This window comes from Salmo salar, chromosome ssa09 (genome assembly GCF_905237065.1).
Source record: "Salmo salar chromosome ssa09, Ssal_v3.1, whole genome shotgun sequence".
Classification (NCBI taxonomy): domain Eukaryota; kingdom Metazoa; phylum Chordata; class Actinopteri; order Salmoniformes; family Salmonidae; genus Salmo; species Salmo salar.
Window position 1 is genome coordinate 100576136 of NC_059450.1, and position 20870 is coordinate 100597005.

Here is a 20870-nt window from a genome sequence, read left to right on the forward strand (position 1 = left end):
GAGAGAGTAGCAGATGACATGGATATAGTAGCAGCTGACTGGTTGAGAGTAGCAGCTGACTGGGAGAGAATAGCAGCTGATCCAGAAGAGACTAGCAGCTGACTGGGAGAGAGTAGCAGCTGACTGGGAGAGAGTAGCAGCTGGCTGAGAGAGAGTAGCATCTGACTGGGAAAGAGTATCAGCTGACTGGGAGAGAGAAGCAGCTGAATGGGAGAGAGTAGCAGTTGACTGGGAGAGAGAATCAGCTGACTGGGAGAGAGTAGCAGCTGACTGGGAATGAGTATCAGCTGATCCAGGAGAGACAAGCATCTGACTGGTTGAGAGCAGCAGCTGATTGGTTGATAGTAGCAGCTGACTGGAGAGAGTAGCAGCTGACTGGGAGAGAGTAGAAGCTGATCCATGAGAGAATAGCAACTGACTGGGAGAGAGTAGTAGCTGATCTGGGAGATATTAGGGAGATATTATCAGCGGACTGGGAGAGAGTATCAGCTGACTTGGAGAGAGTAGGAGCTAACTGGTGGATAGTATCAGCTGACTGGGAGAGAGTAGCAGCTGACTGGGAGAAAGTATCAGCTGACTGGTAGAGAGTTGCAGCTGACTGGTAGAGAGTAGAAGCTGACTGGGAGAGAGTAGCAGCTGACTGGGAGAGAGTATCAGCTGACTGGGAGAGAGTAGCAGCTGACTGGGGGAGAGTAGCAGCTGATTGGTTGAGAGTAGCAGCAGACTGGGAGAGAGTAGCAGCTGATTGGTTGAGAGTATCAGCTGACTGGGAGAGAGTATCAGCTGACTGGGAGAGAGTAGCAGCTGACTGGTAGAGAGTAGCAGCTGACATGGAGAGAGTAGCAGCTGACAGAGATAGTAGCAGATGATCCAGGAGAGAATAGCAGCTGACTTAGTAGAGACTAGCAGCTGACCAGTTGAGAGTAGCTGCTGACTGGTTGAGAGAAGCTGCTGAGTAGGAGAGAGCAGCAGCTTACCCAGTAGAGAGTAGCATCTGACTGGAAAAGAGTTGCAGCTGACTGGGATAGAGAAGCAGCTGACTGGGAAATATTAGCAGCTGACTGGGAGAGAGTATCAGCGGTCCCAGGAGAGAGAAGCAGCTGACTGGAGAGAGTAGCAGCTGATGGAGAGAGTAGCAGCTGACTGGTAGAGAGTAGAAGCTGACAGTAGAGAGTAGCAGCTGACGGATAGAGTAGCAGCTGACAGAGAGAGTAGCAGCTGACTGGGAGTTAGTATCAGCTGACTTTGAGAGAGTAGCAGTTGACTGGTAGAGAGTAGCAGCTGACTGGGAGAGAGTAGCAGTTGACTGTGAGAAAGTAGCAGCTGACTGGGAGAGAGTAGCAGCTGACTGGGAGCCAGTAGCAGCTGACTGGGTGATAGTATCAGCTGACTTGGAGAGAGTAGCAGCTGACTGGGAGAGAGAATCAGCTGACTTGGAGAGAGTAGCAGCTGACTAGGAGAGAGTAGTAGCTGATCTTTGAGAGAGTAGCAGCTGATCCAGAAGAGACTAGCAGCTGACTGGGAGAGAGTAGCAGCTGGCTGGGAGACAGTAGCAGCTAACTGGTAGATATTATCAGCTGACTGGTAGATAGTATCAGCTGACTGGTAGAGAGTTGCAGCTGACTGGTAGAGAGTAGAAGCTGACTGGGAGAGAGTAGCAGCTGACTTGGAGATAGTAGCAGCTGACTGGGAAAGAGTATCAGCTGACTGGGAGAGAGAAGCAGTTGACTGTGAGACAGTAGCAGCTGACTGGGAGAGAGTAGCAGGTTACTGTTAGAGGGTATCAACTGTCTGGGGGAGAGTAGTAGCTGACTGGTAGAGAGTAGCAGCTGACTGGGAGATTGTTGCAGCTGACTGGGAGTTAGTATCAGCTGACTGTGATAGAGTAGCAGCTGACTGGTAGAGAGTAGCAGCTGACTGGGAGAGAGTAGGAGTTGACTTTGAGACAGTAGCATCTGACTGGGAGAGAGTAGCAGCTGACTGGGAGACAGTAGCAGCTGACTGGGAGATAGTATCGGCTGACTGGGAGAGAGTATCAGCTGACTGGGAGAGAGTAGCAGCTGACTGGGGGAGGGTAGCAGCTGACAGAGAGAGAGTAGCAGCTGATTGGTTGAGAGTAGCAGCTGACTGGGGGAGAGTAGCAGCTGATTGGTTGAGAGTATCAGCTGACTGGGAGAGAGTAGCAGCTGATTGGTTGAGAGTAGCAGCTGACTGGGGGAGAGTAGCAGCTGACTGGGAGAGAGTATCAGCTGATTGGTTGAGAGCAGCTGACTGGGAGAAAGTAGCAGCTGACTGGGGGAGAGTAGCAGCTGATTGGTTGAGAGTATCAGCTGACTGGGAGAGAGTAGCAGCTGATTGGTTGAGAGTAGCAGCTGACTGGGGGAGAGTAGCAGCTGATTTGTTGAGAGTATCATCTGACTGGGAGAGATTAGCAGCTGACTGGGAGAGAGTAGCAGCTGAGTGGTAGAGAGTAGCAGCTGACATGGTGAGAGTAGCAGCTGACTGGGAGAGAGTATCACCTGACTGGTAGAGAGTATCACCTGACTGGTAGAGAGTAGCAGCTGACTGGGAGAGAGAATCACCTGACTGGTAGAGAGTATCAGCTGACTTGGAGAGAGTATCAGCTGACTGGGAGAGAGTAGCAGCTGACTGGGGGAGAGAAGCAGCTGACTGGTTGAGAGTAGCAGCGGTATGGGAGAGAGTAGCAGTTGACTGGGAGAGAGTATCAACTGACAGGAGGAGAGTAGCAGCTGACTGGGAGAGAGTAGAAGCTGATCCAGGAGAGACTAGCAACTGACTTGGAGAGAGTAGTAGCTGATCTGGGAGTGAATAGCAGCTGATCCAGAAGAGACAAGCAGCTGACTGGGAGAGAGTAGCAGCTGACTGGGAGAGAGTAGCAGCTGATTGGTTGAGAGTATCATCTGACTGGGAGAGAGAAGCAGCTGGCTGGGAGAGAGAAGCAGTTATCAGTGAGACAGTAGCAGCTGACTGGGAGAGAGTAGCAACTGAATGGGAGACAGTAGCAGCTAACTGGGAGATAGTATCAGCTGACTGGGAGAGAGTATCAGCTGACTTGGAGAGAGTAGCAGCTGACTGGTAAATAGCATCAGCTGACTGGTAGAGAGTAGCAGCTGACTGGGAGATAGTATCAGCTGACTGGTAGAGAGTAGCAGCTTACTGGTAGAGAGTAGAAGCTGACTGGGAGAGAGTATCAGCTGACTGGGAGAGAGTAGCAGCTGACTGGGAGAGAGTAGCAGCTGACTTGGAGAGAGTAGCACCTGACTGGTAGATAGTATCCGCTGACTGGGAGAGAGTAGCAGCTGACTGGGAGATAGTATCAGCTGACTGGTAGAGAGTTGCAGCTGATTGGTAGAGAGTAGAAGCTGACTGGGAGAGAGTATCAGCTGACTGGGAGACAGTAGCAGCTAACTGGGAGATAGTATCAGCTGACTGGGAGAGAGTATCAGCTGACTTGGAGAGAGTATCAGCTGACTGGGAGAGAGTAGCAGCTGACTGGGGAGAGAAGCAGCTGACTGGTTGAGAGTAGCAGCGGTATGGGAGAGAGTAGCAGTTGACTGGGAGAGAGTATCAACTGACAGGAGGAGAGTAGCAGCTGACTGGGAGAGAGTATCAGCTGACTGTGAGAGAGTAGCAGTTGACTGGGAGAGAGAAGCAGCTGACTGGGAGAGAGAAGCAGTTGACTGTGAGACAGTAGCAGCTGACTGGGAGATAATATCAGCTGACTGTGAGAGAGTAGCAGTTGACTGGTAGAGAGTAGCAGCTGACTGGGAGAGAGTTGCAGTTGACTTTGAGACAGTAGCAGCTGACTGGGAGAGAGTAGCAGCTGACTGGGAGACAGTAGCAGCTGACTGGGAGACAGTAGCAGCTGACTGGGATATAGTATCAGCTGACTGGGAGAGAGTATCAGCTGACTTGGAGAGAGTAGCAGCTGACTGGTAGATAGTATCAGCTGACTGGAAGATGGTAGCAGCTGACAGAGAGAGTAGAAGATGACTGGGATAGAGTAGCAGCTGACTGGGAGATAGTATCAGCTGACTGGTAGAAAGTAGCAGCTGACTGGTAGAGAGTAGAAGCTGACTGGGAGAGAGTATCAACTGACTGGGAAAGAGTAGCAGCTGACTGGGAAAGAGTATCAGCTGATTGGTTGAGAGCAGCTGACTGGGAGAGAGTATCAGCTGACTGGGAGAGAGTAGCAGCTGATTGGTTGAGAGTAGCAGCTGACTGGGGGAGAGTAGCAGCTGATTGGTTGAGAGTATCATCTGACTGGGAGAGATTAGCAGCTGACTGGGAGAGAGTAGCAGCTGACAGGGAGAGAGTAGCAGCTAATTGGTTGAGAGTAGCAGCTGACTGGGGGAGAGTAGCAGCTGATTGGTTGAGAGTAGCAGCTGACTGGGAGAGAGAAGCAGCTGACTGGGAGAGAGAAGCAGTTGACTGTGAGACAGTAGCAGCTGACTGGGAGTTAGTATCAGCTGACTGTGAGAGAGTAGCAGTGTACTGGTAGAGAGTAGCAGCTGACTGGGAGAGAGTAGCAGTTGACTGTGAGACAGTAGCAGCTGACTGGGAGATAGTACCAGCTGACTGGGAGACAGTAGCAGCTGACTGGGAGATAGTATCAGCTGACTGGGAGAGAGTATCAGCTGACTGGGAGAGAGTAGCAGCTGACTGGGGGAGAGTAGCAGCTGACTGGTTGAGAGTAGCAGCTGAATGGGAGAGAGTATCAGCTGACGGGGAGAGAGTAGCAGCTGACTGGGAGAGAGTAGCAGTTGACTGTGAGACAGTAGCAGCTGACTGGGAGAGAGTAGCAGCTGACTGGGAGACAGTAGCAGCTGACTGGGAGATAGTATCGGCTGACTGGGAGAGAGTATCAGCTGACTGGGAGAGAGTAGCAGCTGACTGGGAGAGAGTAGCAGCTGACTGGGGGAGAGTAGCAGCTGATTGGTTGAGAGTATCAGATGACTGGGAGAGAGTAGCAGCTGATTGGTTGAGAGTAGCAGCTGACTGGGGGAGAGTAGCAGCTGACTGGGAGAGAGTATCAGCTGATTGGTTGAGAGCAGCTGACTGGGAGAGAGTATCAGCTGACTGGGAGAAAGTAGCAGCTGACTGGGGGAGAGTAGCAGCTGATTGGTTGAGAGTATCAGCTGACTGGGAGAGAGTAGCAGCTGATTGGTTGAGAGTAGCAGCTGACTGGGGGAGAGTAGCAGCTGATTGGTTGAGAGTATCATCTGACTGGGAGAGATTAGCAGCTGACTGGGAGAGAGTAGCAGCTGAGTGGTCGAGAGTAGCAGCTGACATGGTGAGAGTAGCAGCTGACTGGGAGAGAGTATCACCTGACTGGTAGAGAGTAGCAGCTGACTGGGAGAGAGTAGCAGCTGACAGGGAGAGAGTAGCAGCTAATTGGTTGAGAGTAGCAGCTGACTGGGAGAGAGTATCAGCTGAATTGGAGAGAGTAGCAGCTGACTGGGAGAGAGTATCAGCTGACTGGGAGAGAGTAGCAGCTGACTGGGGAGAGTAGCAGCTGATTGGTTGAGAGTATCAGCTGACTGGGAGAGAGTAGCAGCTGATTGGTTGAGAGTATCAGCTGACTCGGAGAGAGTAGCAGCTGACTGGGAGAGAGTAGCAGCTGACTGGGAGAGAGTAGAAGCTGATCCAGGAGAGACTAGCAACTGACTGGGAGAGAGTAGCAGCTGAATGGGAGAGAGTAGAAGCTGATACAGGAGAGACTAGCAACTGACTGGGGCAGAGTAGCAGCTTACTGGGAGAGAGTATCAGCTGACTGGTAGAGTTGCAGCTGACTGGTAGTGAGTAGAAGCTGACTGGGAGAGAGTATCAGCTGACAGGGAGAGAGAAGCAGCTGACAGGGAGAGAGTATCAGCTGACTGGTAGAGTTGCAGCTGACTGGTAGTGAGTAGAAGCTGACTGGGAGAGAGTATCAGCTGACAGGGAGAGAGAAGCAGCTGACAGGGAGAGTGTAGCAGCTGATCCATAAGAGAGTATCAGCTGACCGGGAGAGAGTAGCAGCTGATCCAAGAGAGAGTATCAGCTGACCAGGAGAGAGTAGTAGCTGACTGGTAGAGAGTAGCTGCTGACTTGGAGAGAGTAGCAGCTGATTTGGAGAGAGAAGCAGCTGACTGGTAGAGAGTAGCAGCTGACTGGTAGAGAGTAGCAGCTGACTGGGAGAGAGTAAAAGCTGACTGGGAGAGAGAAGCAGCTGACTGGGAGAGAGAAGCAGCTGATCTAGAAGAGAGTATCATCTGACCGGGAGAGAGTAGCAGCTGATCAAGGAGAGAGTAGCAGCTGACCAGGAGAGAGTAGCAGCTGACTGGATGAGAGTATCAGGTGCTGGGAGAGAGAAGCAGCTGTCTAGTACAGAGTAGCAGCTGACTGGGAGAGAGTAGCAGCAGACTGGGAGAGAGAAGCAGCTGACTGTTAGAGAGTAGGAGCTGACTGGGAGAGAGTAGTAGCTCACTGGTAGAGAGTAGTGCTGACTGGGAGAGAGTAGCAGCTGACTGGGAGAGAGTAGCAGCTGACTGGGAGAGAGAAGTAGCTGACTGGGAGAGAGAAGCAGTTGACTGTGAGACAGTAGCAGCTGACTGGGAGAGAGTAGCAGCTGACTGGGAGAGAGTATCAGCTGACTGGAGAGAGTAGAAGCTGACTGGTAGATAGTACCAGCTGACTGGGAGAGAGTAGCAGCTGACTGGGAGATAGTATCAGCTGCCTGGAGACAGTTGCAGCTGACTGGTAGAGAGTAGAAGCTGACTGGGAGAGAGTATCAGGTGACTGGGAGAGAGAAGTAGCTGACTGGGAGAGAGTAGCAGCTGACTGGGAGAGAGTAGCAGCTGACTGGGAGAGAGTAGCAGCTGACTGTGAGAGAGTAGCACCTGACTGGTAGAGAGTATCAGCTGACTGGGAGAGAGTAGCAGCTGACTGGGAGAGAGTATCAGCTGACTGGGAGAGAGTAGCAGCTGACTGGTAGAGAGTAGAAGCTGACTGGGAGAGAGTATCAGCTGACTGGGAGAGAGTAGCAGCTAACTGGGAGATAGTATCAGCTGACTGGGAGAGAGTATCAGCTGACTTGGAGAGAGTATCAGCTGACTGGGAGAGAGTAGCAGCTGACTGGGGGAGAGAAGCAGCTGACTGGTTGAGAGTAGCAGCTGACTGGGAGAGAGTAGCAGCTGACTGGGGAGAGAGTATCAACTGACAGGAGGAGAGTAGCAGCTGACTGGGAGAGAGTATCAGCTGACTGTGAGAGAGTAGCAGCTGACTGGGAGAGAGAAGCAGCTGACTGGGAGAGAGAAGCAGTTGACTGTGAGACAGTAGCAGCTGACTGGGAGATAATATCAGCTGACTGTGAGAGAGTAGCAGTTGACTGGTAGAGAGTAGCAGCTGACTGGGAGAGAGTTGCAGCTGACTTTGAGACAGTAGCAGCTGACTGGGAGAGAGTAGCAGCTGACTGGGAGACAGTAGCAGCTGACTGGGAGACAGTAGCAGCTGACTGGGATATAGTATCAGCTGACTGGGAGAGAGTATCAGCTGACTTGGGAGAGAGTAGCAGCTGACTGGTAGATAGTATCAGCTGACTGGAAGATGGTAGCAGCTGACAGAGAGAGTAGAAGATGACTGGGATAGAGTAGCAGCTGACTGGGAGATAGTATCAGCTGACTGGTAGAAAGTAGCAGCTGACTGGTAGAGAGTAGAAGCTGACTGGGAGAGAGTATCAACTGACTGGGAAAGAGTAGCAGCTGACTGGGAAAGAGTATCAGCTGATTGGTTGAGAGCAGCTGACTGGGAGAGAGTATCAGCTGACTGGGAGAGAGTAGCAGCTGATTGGTTGAGAGTAGCAGCTGACTGGGGGAGAGTAGCAGCTGATTGGTTGAGAGTATCATCTGACTGGGAGAGATTAGCAGCTGACTGGGAGAGAGTAGCAGCTGACAGGGAGAGAGTAGCAGCTAATTGGTTGAGAGTAGCAGCTGACTGGGGGAGAGTAGCAGCTGATTGGTTGAGAGTAGGAGCTGACTGGGAGAGAGAAGCAGCTGACTGGGAGAGAGAAGCAGCTGACTGTGAGACAGTAGCAGCTGACTGGGAGAGAGTATCAGCTGACTGTGAGAGAGTAGCAGTGTACTGGTAGAGAGTAGCAGCTGACTGGGAGAGAGTAGCAGTTGACTGTGAGACAGTAGCAGCTGACTGGGAGATAGTACCAGCTGACTGGGAGACAGTAGCAGCTGACTGGGAGATAGTATCAGCTGACTGGGAGAGAGTATCAGCTGACTGGGAGAGAGTAGCAGCTGACTGGGGGAGAGTAGCAGCTGACTGGTTGAGAGTAGCAGGTGAATGGGAGAGAGTATCAGCTGACGGGGAGAGAGTAGCAGCTGACTGGGAGAGAGTAGCAGCTGACTGTGAGACAGTAGCAGCTGACTGGGAGAGAGTAGCAGCTGACTGGGAGACAGTAGCAGCTGACTGGGAGATAGTATCGGCTGACTGGGAGAGAGTATCAGCTGACTGGGAGAGAGTAGCAGCTGACTGGGAGAGAGTAGCAGCTGACTGGGGGAGAGTAGCAGCTGATTGGTTGAGAGTATCAGATGACTGGGAGAGAGTAGCAGCTGATTGGTTGAGAGTAGCAGCTGACTGGGGAGAGTAGCAGCTGACTGGGGAGAGAGTATCAGCTGATTGGTTGAGAGCAGCTGACTGGGAGAGAGTATCAGCTGACTGGGAGAAAGTAGCAGCTGACTGGGGAGAGTAGCAGCTGATTGGTTGAGAGTATCAGCTGACTGGGAGAGAGTAGCAGCTGATTGGTTGAGAGTAGCAGCTGACTGGGGGAGAGTAGCAGCTGATTGGTTGAGAGTATCATCTGACTGGGAGAGATTAGCAGCTGACTGGGAGAGAGTAGCAGCTGAGTGGTCGAGAGTAGCAGCTGACATGGTGAGAGTAGCAGCTGACTGGGAGAGAGTATCACCTGACTGGTAGAGAGTAGCAGCTGACTGGGAGAGAGTAGCAGCTGACAGGGAGAGAGTAGCAGCTAATTGGTTGAGAGTAGCAGCTGACTGGGAGAGAGTATCAGCTGAATTGGAGAGAGTAGCAGCTGACTGGGAGAGAGTATCAGCTGACTGGGAGAGAGTAGCAGCTGACTGGGGGAGAGTAGCAGCTGATTGGTTGAGAGTATCAGCTGACTGGGAGAGAGTAGCAGCTGATTGGTTGAGAGTATCAGCTGACTCGGAGAGAGTAGCAGCTGACTGGGAGAGAGTAGCAGCTGACTGGGAGAGAGTAGAAGCTGATCCAGGAGAGACTAGCAACTGACTGGGAGAGAGTAGCAGCTGAATGGGAGAGAGTAGAAGCTGATACAGGAGAGACTAGCAACTGACTGGGGCAGAGTAGCAGCTTACTGGGGAGAGAGTATCAGCTGACTGGTAGAGTTGCAGCTGACTGGTAGTGAGTAGAAGCTGACTGGGGAGAGAGTATCAGCTGACAGGGAGAGAGAAGCAGCTGACAGGGGAGAGAGTATCAGCTGACTGGTAGAGTTGCAGCCGACTGGTAGTGAGTAGAAGCTGACTGGGGAGAGAGTATCAGCTGACAGGGAGAGAGAAGCAGCTGACAGGGAGAGTGTAGCAGCTGATCCATAAGAGAGTATCAGCTGACCGGGAGAGAGTAGCAGCTGATCCAAGAGAGAGTATCAGCTGACCAGGAGAGAGTAGTAGCTGACTGGTAGAGAGTAGCTGCTGACTTGGAGAGAGTAGCAGCTGATTTGGAGAGAGAAGCAGCTGACTGGTAGAGAGTAGCAGCTGACTGGTAGAGAGTAGCAGCTGACTGGGAGAGAGTAAAAGCTGACTGGGAGAGAGAAGCAGCTGACTGGGAGAGAGAAGCAGCTGATCTAGAAGAGAGTATCATCTGACCGGGGAGAGAGTAGCAGCTGATCAAGGAGAGAGTAGCAGCTGACCAGGAGAGAGTAGCAGCTGACTGGATGAGAGTATCAGGTGCTGGGAGAGAGAAGCAGCTGTCTAGTACAGAGTAGCAGCTGACTGGGAGAGAGTAGCAGCAGACTGGGAGAGAGAAGCAGCTGACTGTTAGAGAGTAGGAGCTGACTGGGAGAGAGTAGTAGCTCACTGGTAGAGAGTAGTGCTGACTGGGAGAGAGTAGCAGCTGACTGGGAGAGAGTAGCAGCTGACTGGGAGAGAGAAGTAGCTGACTGGGAGAGAGAAGCAGTTGACTGTGAGACAGTAGCAGCTGACTGGGAGAGAGTAGCAGCTGACTGGGAGAGAGTATCAGCTGACTGGAGAGAGTAGAAGCTGACTGGTAGATAGTACCAGCTGACTGGGAGAGAGTAGCAGCTGACTGGGAGATAGTATCAGCTGCCTGGAGACAGTTGCAGCTGACTGGTAGAGAGGAGAAGCTGACTGGGAGAGAGTATCAGGTGACTGGGAGAGAGAAGTAGCTGACTGGGAGAGAGTAGCAGCTGACTTTGAGAGAGTAGCAGCTGACTGGGAGAGAGAAGCAGATGACTGGAGAGAGAAGCAGCTGATGGAGAGAGTAGCAGCTGACTGGTTGAGAGTAGCAGCTGACTTGGAGAAAGTAGAAGCTGATCCAGGAGAGACTAGCAACTGACTGGGAGAGAGTAGTAGCTTATCTCGGAGTGAGTAGCAGCTGATCCAGAAAAGACTAGCAGCTGACTGGGAGAGAGTAGCAGCTGACTGGGAGAGAGTAGCAGCTGATGGAGAGAGTAGCAGCTGACTGGTTGAGAGTAGCAGCTAACTGGGAGATATTATCAGCTGACTGGGAGAGAGTATCAGCTGACTTGGAGAGAGTAGCAGCTGACTGGTAGATAGTATCAGCTGACTGGTAGAGAGTTGCAGGCGACTGGTAGAGAGTAGAAGCTGACTGGGAGAGAGTAGCAGCTGACTGGGAGAGAGTAGCAGCTGACTGGGAAAGAGTATCAGCTGACTGGGAGAGAGAAGCAGCTGACTGGGAGAGAGAAGCAGCTGACAGGGAGAGAGTAGCAGCTGATCTAGAAGAGAGTATCAGCTGACCTGGAGAGAGTAGCAGCTGATCCAGGAGAGAGTAGCAGCTGACCAGGAGAGAGTAGCAGCTGACTGGATGAGAGTTTCAGCTGACTGGGAGAGAGAAGCAGCTGTCTAGTACAGAGTAGCAGCTGACTGGAAGAGAGTAGCAGCAGACTGGGAGAGAGAAGCACCTGACTGTTAGAGAGTAGGAGCTGACTGGGAGAGAGTAGTAGCTCACTGGTAGAGAGTAGTGCTGACTGGGAGAGAGTAGCAGCTGACTTGGAGAGAGAAACAGCTGACTGGTAGAGAGTAGCAGCTGACTGGGAGAGAGTAGCAGCTGACTGGGAGAGAGAAGTAGCTGACTGGGAGAGAGAAGCAGTTGACTGTGAGACAGTAGCAGCTGACTGGGAGAGAGTAGCAGCTGACTGGGAGAGAGTATCAGCTGACTGGAGAGAGTAGCAGCTGACTGGTAGATAGTACCAGCTGACTGGGAGAGAGAAGCAGCTGACTGGGAGATAGTATCAGCTGACTGGAGACAGTTGCAGCTGACTGGTAGAGAGGAGAAGCTGACTGGGAGAGAGTATCAGCTGACTGGGAGAGAGAAGCAGTTGACTGTGAGACAGTAGCAGCTGACTGGGAGAGAGTAGCAGGTGACTGTTAGAGGGTATCAGCTGACTGGGGGAGAGTAGTAGCTGACTGGTAGAGAGTAGCAGCTGACTTTGTGAGAGTAGCAGCTGACTGGGAGAGAGTAGCAGAAGACTGGAGAGAGAAGCAGCTGATGGAGAGAGTAGCAGCTGACTGGTTGAGAGTAGCAGCTGACTTGGAGAGAGTAGAAGCTGATCCAGGAGAGACTAGCAACTGACTGGGAGAGAGTAGTAGCTGATCTCGGAGTGAGTAGCAGCTGATCCAGAAGAGACTAGCAGCTGACTGGGAGAGAGTACCAGCTGACTGGGAGAGAGTAGCAGCTGACTGGGAGATAGTATCAGCTGACTGGAGACAGTTGCAGCTGACTGGTAGAGAGGAGACGCTGACTGGGAGAGAGTATCAGCTGACTCGGAGAGAGAAGCAGTTGACTGTGAGACAGTAGCAGCTGACTGGGAGAGAGTAGCAGGTGACTGTTAGAGGGTATCAGCTGACTGGGGGAGAGTAGTAGCTGACTGGTAGAGAGTAGCAGCTGACTTTGAGAGAGTAGCAGCTGACTGGAAGAGATAAGCAGATGACTGGAGAGAGAAGCAGCTGATGGAGAGAGTAGCAGCTGACTGGTTGAGAGTAGCAGCTGACTTGGAGAGAGTAGAAGCTGATCCAGGAGAGACTAGCAACTGACTGGGAGAGAGTAGTAGCTGATCTCGGAGTGAGTAGCAGCTGATCCAGAAGAGACTAGCAGCTGACTGGGAGAGAGTAGCAGCTGACTGGGAGAGAGAAGCAGCTGACAGGGAGAGAGTAGCAGCTGATCTAGAAGAGAGTATCAGCTGACCGGGAGAGAGTAGCAGCTGATCCAGGAGAGAGTAGCAGCTGACCAGGAGAGAGTAGCAGCTGACTGGATGAGAGTTTCAGCTGACTGGGAGAGAGAAGCAGCTGTCTAGTACAGAGTAGCAGCTGACTGGAAGAGAGTAGCAGCAGACTGGGAGAGAGAAGCACCTGACTGTTAGAGAGTAGGAGCTGAATGGGAGAGAGTAGTAGCTCACTGGTAGAGAGTAGTGCTGACTGGGAGAGAGTAGCAGCTGACTTGGAGAGAGAAACAGCTGACTGGTAGAGAGTAGTAGCTGACTGGGAGAGAGTAGCAGCTGACTGGGAGAGAGAAGTAGCTGACTGGGAGAGAGAAGCAGTTGACTGTGAGACAGTAGCAGCTGACTGGGAGAGAGTAGCAGCTGACTGGGAGAGAGTATCAGCTGACTGGAGAGAGTAGCAGCTGACTGGTAGATAGTACCAGCTGACTGGGAGAGAGAAGCAGCTGACTGGGAGATAGTATCAGCTGACTAGAGACAGTTGCAGCTGACTGGTAGAGAGGAGAAGCTGACTGGGAGAGAGTATCAGCTGACTGGGAGAGACAAGCAGTTGACTGTGAGACAGTAGCAGCTGACTGGGAGAGAGTAGCAGGTGACTGTTAGAGGGTATCAGCTGACTGGGGGAGAGTAGTAGCTGACTGGTAGAGAGTAGCAGCTGACTTTGAGAGAGTAGCAGCTGACTGGGAGAGAGTAGCAGAAGACTGGAGAGAGAAGCAGCTGATGGAGAGAGTAGCAGCTGACTGGTTGAGAGTAGCAGCTGACTTGGAGAGAGTAGAAGCTGATCCAGGAGAGACTAGCAACTGACTGGGAGAGAGTAGTAGCTGATCTCGGAGTGAGTAGCAGCTGATCCAGAAGAGACTAGCAGCTGACTGGGAGAGAGTACCAGCTGACTGGGAGAGAGTAGCAGCTGACTGGGAGATAGTATCAGCTGACTGGAGACAGTTGCAGCTGACTGGTAGAGAGGAGAAGCTGACTGGGAGAGAGTATCAGCTGACTGGGAGAGAGAAGCAGTTGACTGTGAGACAGTAGCAGCTGACTGGGAGAGAGTAGCAGGTGACTGTTAGAGGGTATCAGCTGACTGGGGGAGAGTAGTAGCTGACTGGTAGAGAGTAGCAGCTGACTTTGAGAGAGTAGCAGCTGACTGGGAGAGATAAGCAGATGACTGGAGAGAGAAGCAGCTGATGGAGAGAGTAGCAGCTGACTGGTTGAAAGTAGCAGCTGACTTGGAGAGAGTAGAAGCTGATCCAGGAGAGACTAGCAACTGACTGGGAGAGAGTAGTAGCTGATCTCGGAGTGAGTAGCAGCTGATCCAGAAGAGACTAGCAGCTGACTGGGAGAGAGTAGCAGCTGACTGGGAGAGAGAAGCAGCTGACAGGGAGAGAGTAGCAGCTGATCTAGAAGAGAGTATCAGCTGACCGGGAGAGAGTAGCAGCTGATCCAGGAGAGAGTAGCAGCTGACCAGGAGAGAGTAGCAGCTGACTGGATGAGAGTTTCAGCTGACTGGGAGAGAGAAGCAGCTGTCTAGTACAGAGTAGCAGCTGACTGGAAGAGAGTAGCAGCAGACTGGGAGAGAGAAGCACCTGACTGTTAGAGAGTAGGAGCTGACTGGGAGAGAGTAGTAGCTCACTGGTAGAGAGTAGTGCTGACTGGGAGAGAGTAGCAGCTGACTTGGAGAGAGAAACAGCTGACTGGTAGAGAGTAGCAGCTGACTGGGAGAGAGTAGCAGCTGACTGGGAGAGAGAAGTAGCTGACTGGGAGAGAGAAGCAGTTGACTGTGAGACAGTAGCAGCTGACTGGAAGAGAGTAGCAGCTGACTGGGAGAGAGTATCAGCTGACTGGAGAGAGTAGCAGCTGACTGGTAGATAGTACCAGCTGACTGGGAGAGAGAAGCAGCTGACTGGGAGATAGTATCAGCTGACTGGAGACAGTTGCAGCTGACTGGTAGAGAGGAGAAGCTGACTGGGAGAGAGTATCAGCTGACTGGGAGAGAGAAGCAGTTGACTGTGAGACAGTAGCAGCTGACTGGGAGAGAGTAGCAGGTGACTGTTAGAGGGTATCAGCTGACTGGGGGAGAGTAGTAGCTGACTGGGAGAGAGTAGCAGCTGACTGGGAGAGAGTAGCAGGTGACTGTTAGAGGGTATCAGCTGACTGGGGGAGAGTAGTAGCTGACTGGTAGAGAGTAGCAGCTGACTTTGAGAGAGTAGCAGCTGACTGGGAGAGAGAAGCAGAAGACTGGAGAGAGAAGCAGCTGATGGAGAGAGTAGCAGCTGACTGGTTGAGAGTAGCAGCTGACTTGGAGAGAGTAGAAGCTGATCCATGAGAGACTAGCAACTGACTGGGAGAGAGTAGTAGCTGATCTCGGAGTGAGTAGCAGCTGATCCAGAAGAGACTAGCAGCTGACTGGGAGAGAGTACCAGCTGACTGGGAGAGAGTAGCAGCTGACTGGGAGAGAGTATCAGCTGACTGGAGAGAGTAGCAGCTGACTGGGAGAGAGAAGTAGCTGACTGGGAGAGAGAAGCAGTTGACTGTGAGACAGTAGCAGCTGACTGGGAGAGAGTAGCAGCTGACTGGGAGAGAGTATCAGCTGACTGGAGAGAGTAGCAGCTGACTGGTAGATAGTACCAGCTGACTGGGAGAGAGAAGCAGCTGACTGGGAGATAGTATCAGCTGACTGGAGACAGTTGCAGCTGACTGGTAGAGAGGAGAAGCTGACTGGGAGAGAGTATCAGCTGACTGGGAGAGAGAAGCAGTTGACTGTGAGACAGTAGCAGCTGACTGGGAGAGAGTAGCAGGTGACTGTTAGAGGGTATCAGCTGACTGGGGGAGAGTAGTAGCTGACTGGTAGAGAGTAGCAGCTGACTTTGAGAGAGTAGCAGCTGACTGGGAGAGAGAAGCAGAAGACTGGAGAGAGAAGCAGCTGATGGAGAGAGTAGCAGCTGACTGGTTGAGAGTAGCAGCTGACTTGGAGAGAGTAGAAGCTGATCCAGGAGAGACTAGCAACTGACTGGGAGAGAGTAGTAGCTGATCTCGGAGTGAGTAGCAGCTGATCCAGAAGAGACTAGCAGCTGACTGGGAGAGAGTACCAGCTGACTGGGAGAGAGTAGCAGCTGACTGGGAGATAGTATCAGCTGACTGGAGACAGTTGCAGCTGACTGGTAGAGAGGAGAAGCTGACTGGGAGAGAGTATCAGCTGACTGGGAGAGAGAAGCAGTTGACTGTGAGACAGTAGCAGCTGACTGGGAGAGAGTAGCAGGTGACTGTTAGAGGGTATCAGCTGACTGGGGGAGAGTAGTAGCTGACTGGTAGAGAGTAGCAGCTGACTTTGAGAGAGTAGCAGCTGACTGGGAGAGATAAGCAGATGACTGGAGAGAGAAGCAGCTGATGGAGAGAGTAGCAGCTGACTGGTTGAGAGTAGCAGCTGACTTGGAGAGAGTAGAAGCTGATCCAGGAGAGACTAGCAACTGACTGGGAGAGAGTAGTAGCTGATCTCGGAGTGAGTAGCAGCTGATCCAGAAGAGACTAGCAGCTGACTGGGGAGAGAGTAGCAGCTGACTGGGAGAGAGAAGCAGCTGACAGGGAGAGAGTAGCAGCTGATCTAGAAGAGAGTATCAGCTGACCGGGAGAGAGTAGCAGCTGATCCAGGAGAGAGTAGCAGCTGACCAGGAGAGAGTAGCAGCTGACTGGATGAGAGTTTCAGCTGACTGGGAGAGAGAAGCAGCTGTCTAGTACAGAGTAGCAGCTGACTGGAAGAGAGTAGCAGCAGACTGGGAGAGAGAAGCACCTGACTGTTAGAGAGTAGGAGCTGACTGGGAGAGAGTAGTAGCTCACTGGTAGAGAGTAGTGCTGACTGGGAGAGAGTAGCAGCTGACTGGGAGAGAGAAGTAGCTGACTGGGAGAGAGAAGCAGTTGACTGTGAGACAGTAGCAGCTGACTGGAAGAGAGTAGCAGCTGACTGGGAGAGAGTATCAGCTGACTGGAGAGAGTAGCAGCTGACTGGTAGATAGTACCAGCTGACTGGGAGAGAGAAGCAGCTGACTGGGAGATAGTATCAGCTGACTGGAGACAGTTGCAGCTGACTGGTAGAGAGGAGAAGCTGACTGGGAGAGAGTATCAGCTGACTGGGAGAGAGAAGCAGTTGACTGTGAGACAGTAGCAGCTGACTGGGAGAGAGTAGCAGGTGACTGTTAGAGGGTATCAGCTGACTGGGGGAGAGTAGTAGCTGACTGGGAGAGAGTAGCAGCTGACTGGGAGAGAGTAGCAGGTGACTGTTAGAGGGTATCAGCTGACTGGGGGAGAGTAGTAGCTGACTGGTAGAGAGTAGCAGCTGACTTTGAGAGAGTAGCAGCTGACTGGGAGAGAGAAGCAGCTGATGGAGAGAGTAGCAGCTGACTGGTTGAGAGTAGCAGCTGACTTGGAGAGAGTAGAAGCTGATCCATGAGAGACTAGCAACTGACTGGGAGAGAGTAGTAGCTGATCTCGGAGTGAGTAGCAGCTGATCCAGAAGAGACTAGCAGCTGACTGGGAGAGAGTACCAGCTGACTGGGAGAGAGTATCAGCTGACTGGAGAGAGTAGCAGCTGACTGGGAGAGAGAAGTAGCTGACTGGGAGAGAGAAGCAGTTGACTGTGAGACAGTAGCAGCTGACTGGGAGAGAGTAGCAGCTGACTGGGAGAGAGTATCAGCTGACTGGAGAGAGTAGCAGCTGACTGGTAGATAGTACCAGCTGACTGGGAGAGAGAAGCAGCTGACTGGGAGATAGTATCAGCTGACTGGAGACAGTTGCAGCTGACTGGTAGAGAGGAGAAGCTGACTGGGAGAGAGTATCAGCTGACTGGGAGAGAGAAGCAGTTGACTGTGAGACAGTAGCAGCTGACTGGGAGAGAGTAGCAGGTGACTGTTAGAGGGTATCAGCTGACTGGGGGAGAGTAGTAGCTGACTGGTAGAGAGTAGCAGCTGACTTTGAGAGAGTAGCAGCTGACTGGGAGAGAGAAGCAGAAGACTGGAGAGAGAAGCAGCTGATGGAGAGAGTAGCAGCTGACTGGTTGAGAGTAGCAGCTGACTTGGAGAGAGTAGAAGCTGATCCAGGAGAGACTAGCAACTGACTGGGAGAGAGTAGTAGCTGATCTCGGAGTGAGTAGCAGCTGATCCAGAAGAGACTAGCAGCTGACTGGGAGAGAGTACCAGCTGACTGGGAGAGAGTAGCAGCTGACTGGGAGATAGTATCAGCTGACTGGAGACAGTTGCAGCTGACTGGTAGAGAGGAGAAGCTGACTGGGAGAGAGTATCAGCTGACTGGGAGAGAGAAGCAGTTGACTGTGAGACAGTAGCAGCTGACTGGGAGAGAGTAGCAGGTGACTGTTAGAGGGTATCAGCTGACTGGGGGAGAGTAGTAGCTGACTGGTAGAGAGTAGCAGCTGACTTTGAGAGAGTAGCAGCTGACTGGGAGAGATAAGCAGATGACTGGAGAGAGAAGCAGCTGATGGAGAGAGTAGCAGCTGACTGGTTGAGAGTAGCAGCTGACTTGGAGAGAGTAGAAGCTGATCCAGGAGAGACTAGCAACTGACTGGGAGAGAGTAGTAGCTGATCTCGGAGTGAGTAGCAGCTGATCCAGAAGAGACTAGCAGCTGACTGGGAGAGAGTAGCAGCTGACTGGGAGAGAGAAGCAGCTGACAGGGAGAGAGTAGCAGCTGATCTAGAAGAGAGTATCAGCTGACCGGGAGAGAGTAGCAGCTGATCCAGGAGAGAGTAGCAGCTGACCAGGAGAGAGTAGCAGCTGACTGGATGAGAGTTTCAGCTGACTGGGAGAGAGAAGCAGCTGTCTAGTACAGAGTAGCAGCTGACTGGAAGAGAGTAGCAGCAGACTGGGAGAGAGAAGCACCTGACTGTTAGAGAGTAGGAGCTGACTGGGAGAGAGTAGTAGCTCACTGGTAGAGAGTAGTGCTGACTGGGAGAGAGTAGCAGCTGACTTGGAGAGAGAAACAGCTGACTGGTAGAGAGTAGCAGCTGACTGGGAGAGAGTAGCAGCTGACTGGTAGAGAGAAGTAGCTGACTGGGAGAGAGAAGCAGTTGACTGTGAGACAGTAGCAGCTGACTGGAAGAGAGTAGCAGCTGACTGGGAGAGAGTATCAGCTGACTGGAGAGAGTAGCAGCTGACTGGTAGATAGTACCAGCTGACTGGGAGAGGGAAGCAGCTGACTGGGAGATAGTATCAGCTGACTGGAGACAGTTGCAGCTGACTGGTAGAGAGGAGAAGCTGACTGGGAGAGAGAAGCAGTTGACTGTGAGACAGTAGCAGCTGACTGGGAGAGAGTAGCAGGTGACTGTTAGAGGGTATCAGCTGACTGGGGGAGAGTAGTAGCTGACTGGTAGAGAGTAGCAGCTGACTTTGAGAGAGTAGCAGCTGACTGGGAGAGAGAAGCAGAAGACTGGAGAGAGAAGCAGCTGATGGAGAGAGTAGCAGCTGACTGGTTGAGAGTAGCAGCTGACTTGGAGAGAGTAGAAGCTGATCCATGAGAGACTAGCAACTGACTGGGAGAGAGTAGTAGCTGATCTCGGAGTGAGTAGCAGCTGATCCAGAAGAGACTAGCAGCTGACTGGGAGAGAGTACCAGCTGACTGGGTGAGAGTAGCAGCTGACTGGGGAGAGAGTATCAGCTGACTGGAGAGAGTAGCAGCTGACTGGTAGATAGTACCAGCTGACTGGGAGAGAGAAGCAGCTGACTGGGAGATAGTATCAGCTGACTGGAGACAGTTGCAGCTGACTGGTAGAGAGGAGAAGCTGACTGGGAGAGAGTATCAGCTGACTGGGAGAGAGAAGCAGTTGACTGTGAGACAGTAGCAGCTGACTGGGAGAGAGTAGCAGGTGACTGTTAGAGGGTATCAGCTGACTGGGGGAGAGTAGTAGCTTACTGGTAGAGAGTAGCAGCTGACTTTGAGAGAGTAGCAGCTGACTGGGAGAGAGAAGCAGAAGACTGGAGAGAGAAGCAGCTGATGGAGAGAGTAGCAGCTGACTGGTTGAGAGTAGCAGCTGACTTGGAGAGAGTAGAAGCTGATCCATGAGAGACTAGCAACTGACTGGGAGAGAGTAGTAGCTGATCTCGGAGTGAGTAGCAGCTGATCCAGAAGAGACTAGCAGCTGACTGGGAGAGAGTACCAGCTGACTGGGTGAGAGTAGCAGCTGACTGGGAGAGAGTATCAGCTGACTGGAGAGAGTAGCAGCTGACTGGTAGATAGTACCAGCTGACTGGGAGAGAGAAGCAGCTGACTGGGAGATAGTATCAGCTGACTGGAGACAGTTGCAGCTGACTGGTAGAGAGGAGAAGCTGACTGGGAGAGAGTATCAGCTGACTGGGAGAGAGAAGCAGTTGACTGTGAGACAGTAGCAGCTGACTGGGAGAGAGTAGCAGGTGACTGTTAGAGGGTATCAGCTGACTGGGGGAGAGTAGTAGCTGACTGGTAGAGAGTAGCAGCTGACTTTGAGAGAGTAGCAGCTGACTGGGAGAGAGAAGCAGAAGACTGGAGAGAGAAGCAGCTGATGGAGAGAGTAGCAGCTGACTGGTTGAGAGTAGCAGCTGACTTGGAGAGAGTAGAAGCTGATCCAGGAGAGACTAGCAACTGACTGGGAGAGAGTAGTAGCTGATCTCGGAGTGAGTAGCAGCTGATCCAGAAGAGACTAGCAGCTGACTGGGAGAGAGTACCAGCTGACTGGGAGAGAGTAGCAGCTGACTGGGAGATAGTATCAGCTGACTGGAGACAGTTGCAGCTGACTGGTAGAGAGGAGAAGCTGACTGGGACAGATTATCAGCTGACTGGGAGAGAGAAGTAGTTGACTGTGAGACAGTAGCAGCTGACTGGGAGAGAGTAGCAGGTGACTGTTAGAGGGTATCAGCTGACTGGGGGAGAGTAGTAGCTGACTGGTAGAGAGTAGCAGCTGACTTTGAGAGAGTAGCAGCTGACTGGGAGAGATAAGCAGATGACTGGAGAGAGAAGCAGCTGATGGAGAGAGTAGCAGCTGACTGGTTGAGAGTAGCAGCTGACTTGGAGAGAGTAGAAGCTGATCCAGGAGAGACTAGCAACTGACTGGGAGAGAGTAGTAGCTGATCTCGGAGTGAGTAGCAGCTGATCCAGAAGAGACTAGCAGCTGACTGGGAGAGAGTAGCAGCTGACTGGGAGAGAGAAGCAGCTGACAGGGAGAGAGTAGCAGCTGATCTAGAAGAGAGTATCAGCTGACCGGGAGAGAGTAGCAGCTGATCCAGGAGAGAGTAGCAGCTGACCAGGAGAGAGTAGCAGCTGACTGGATGAGAGTATCAGCTGACTGGGAGAGAGAAGCAGCTGTCTAGTACAGAGTAGCAGCTGACT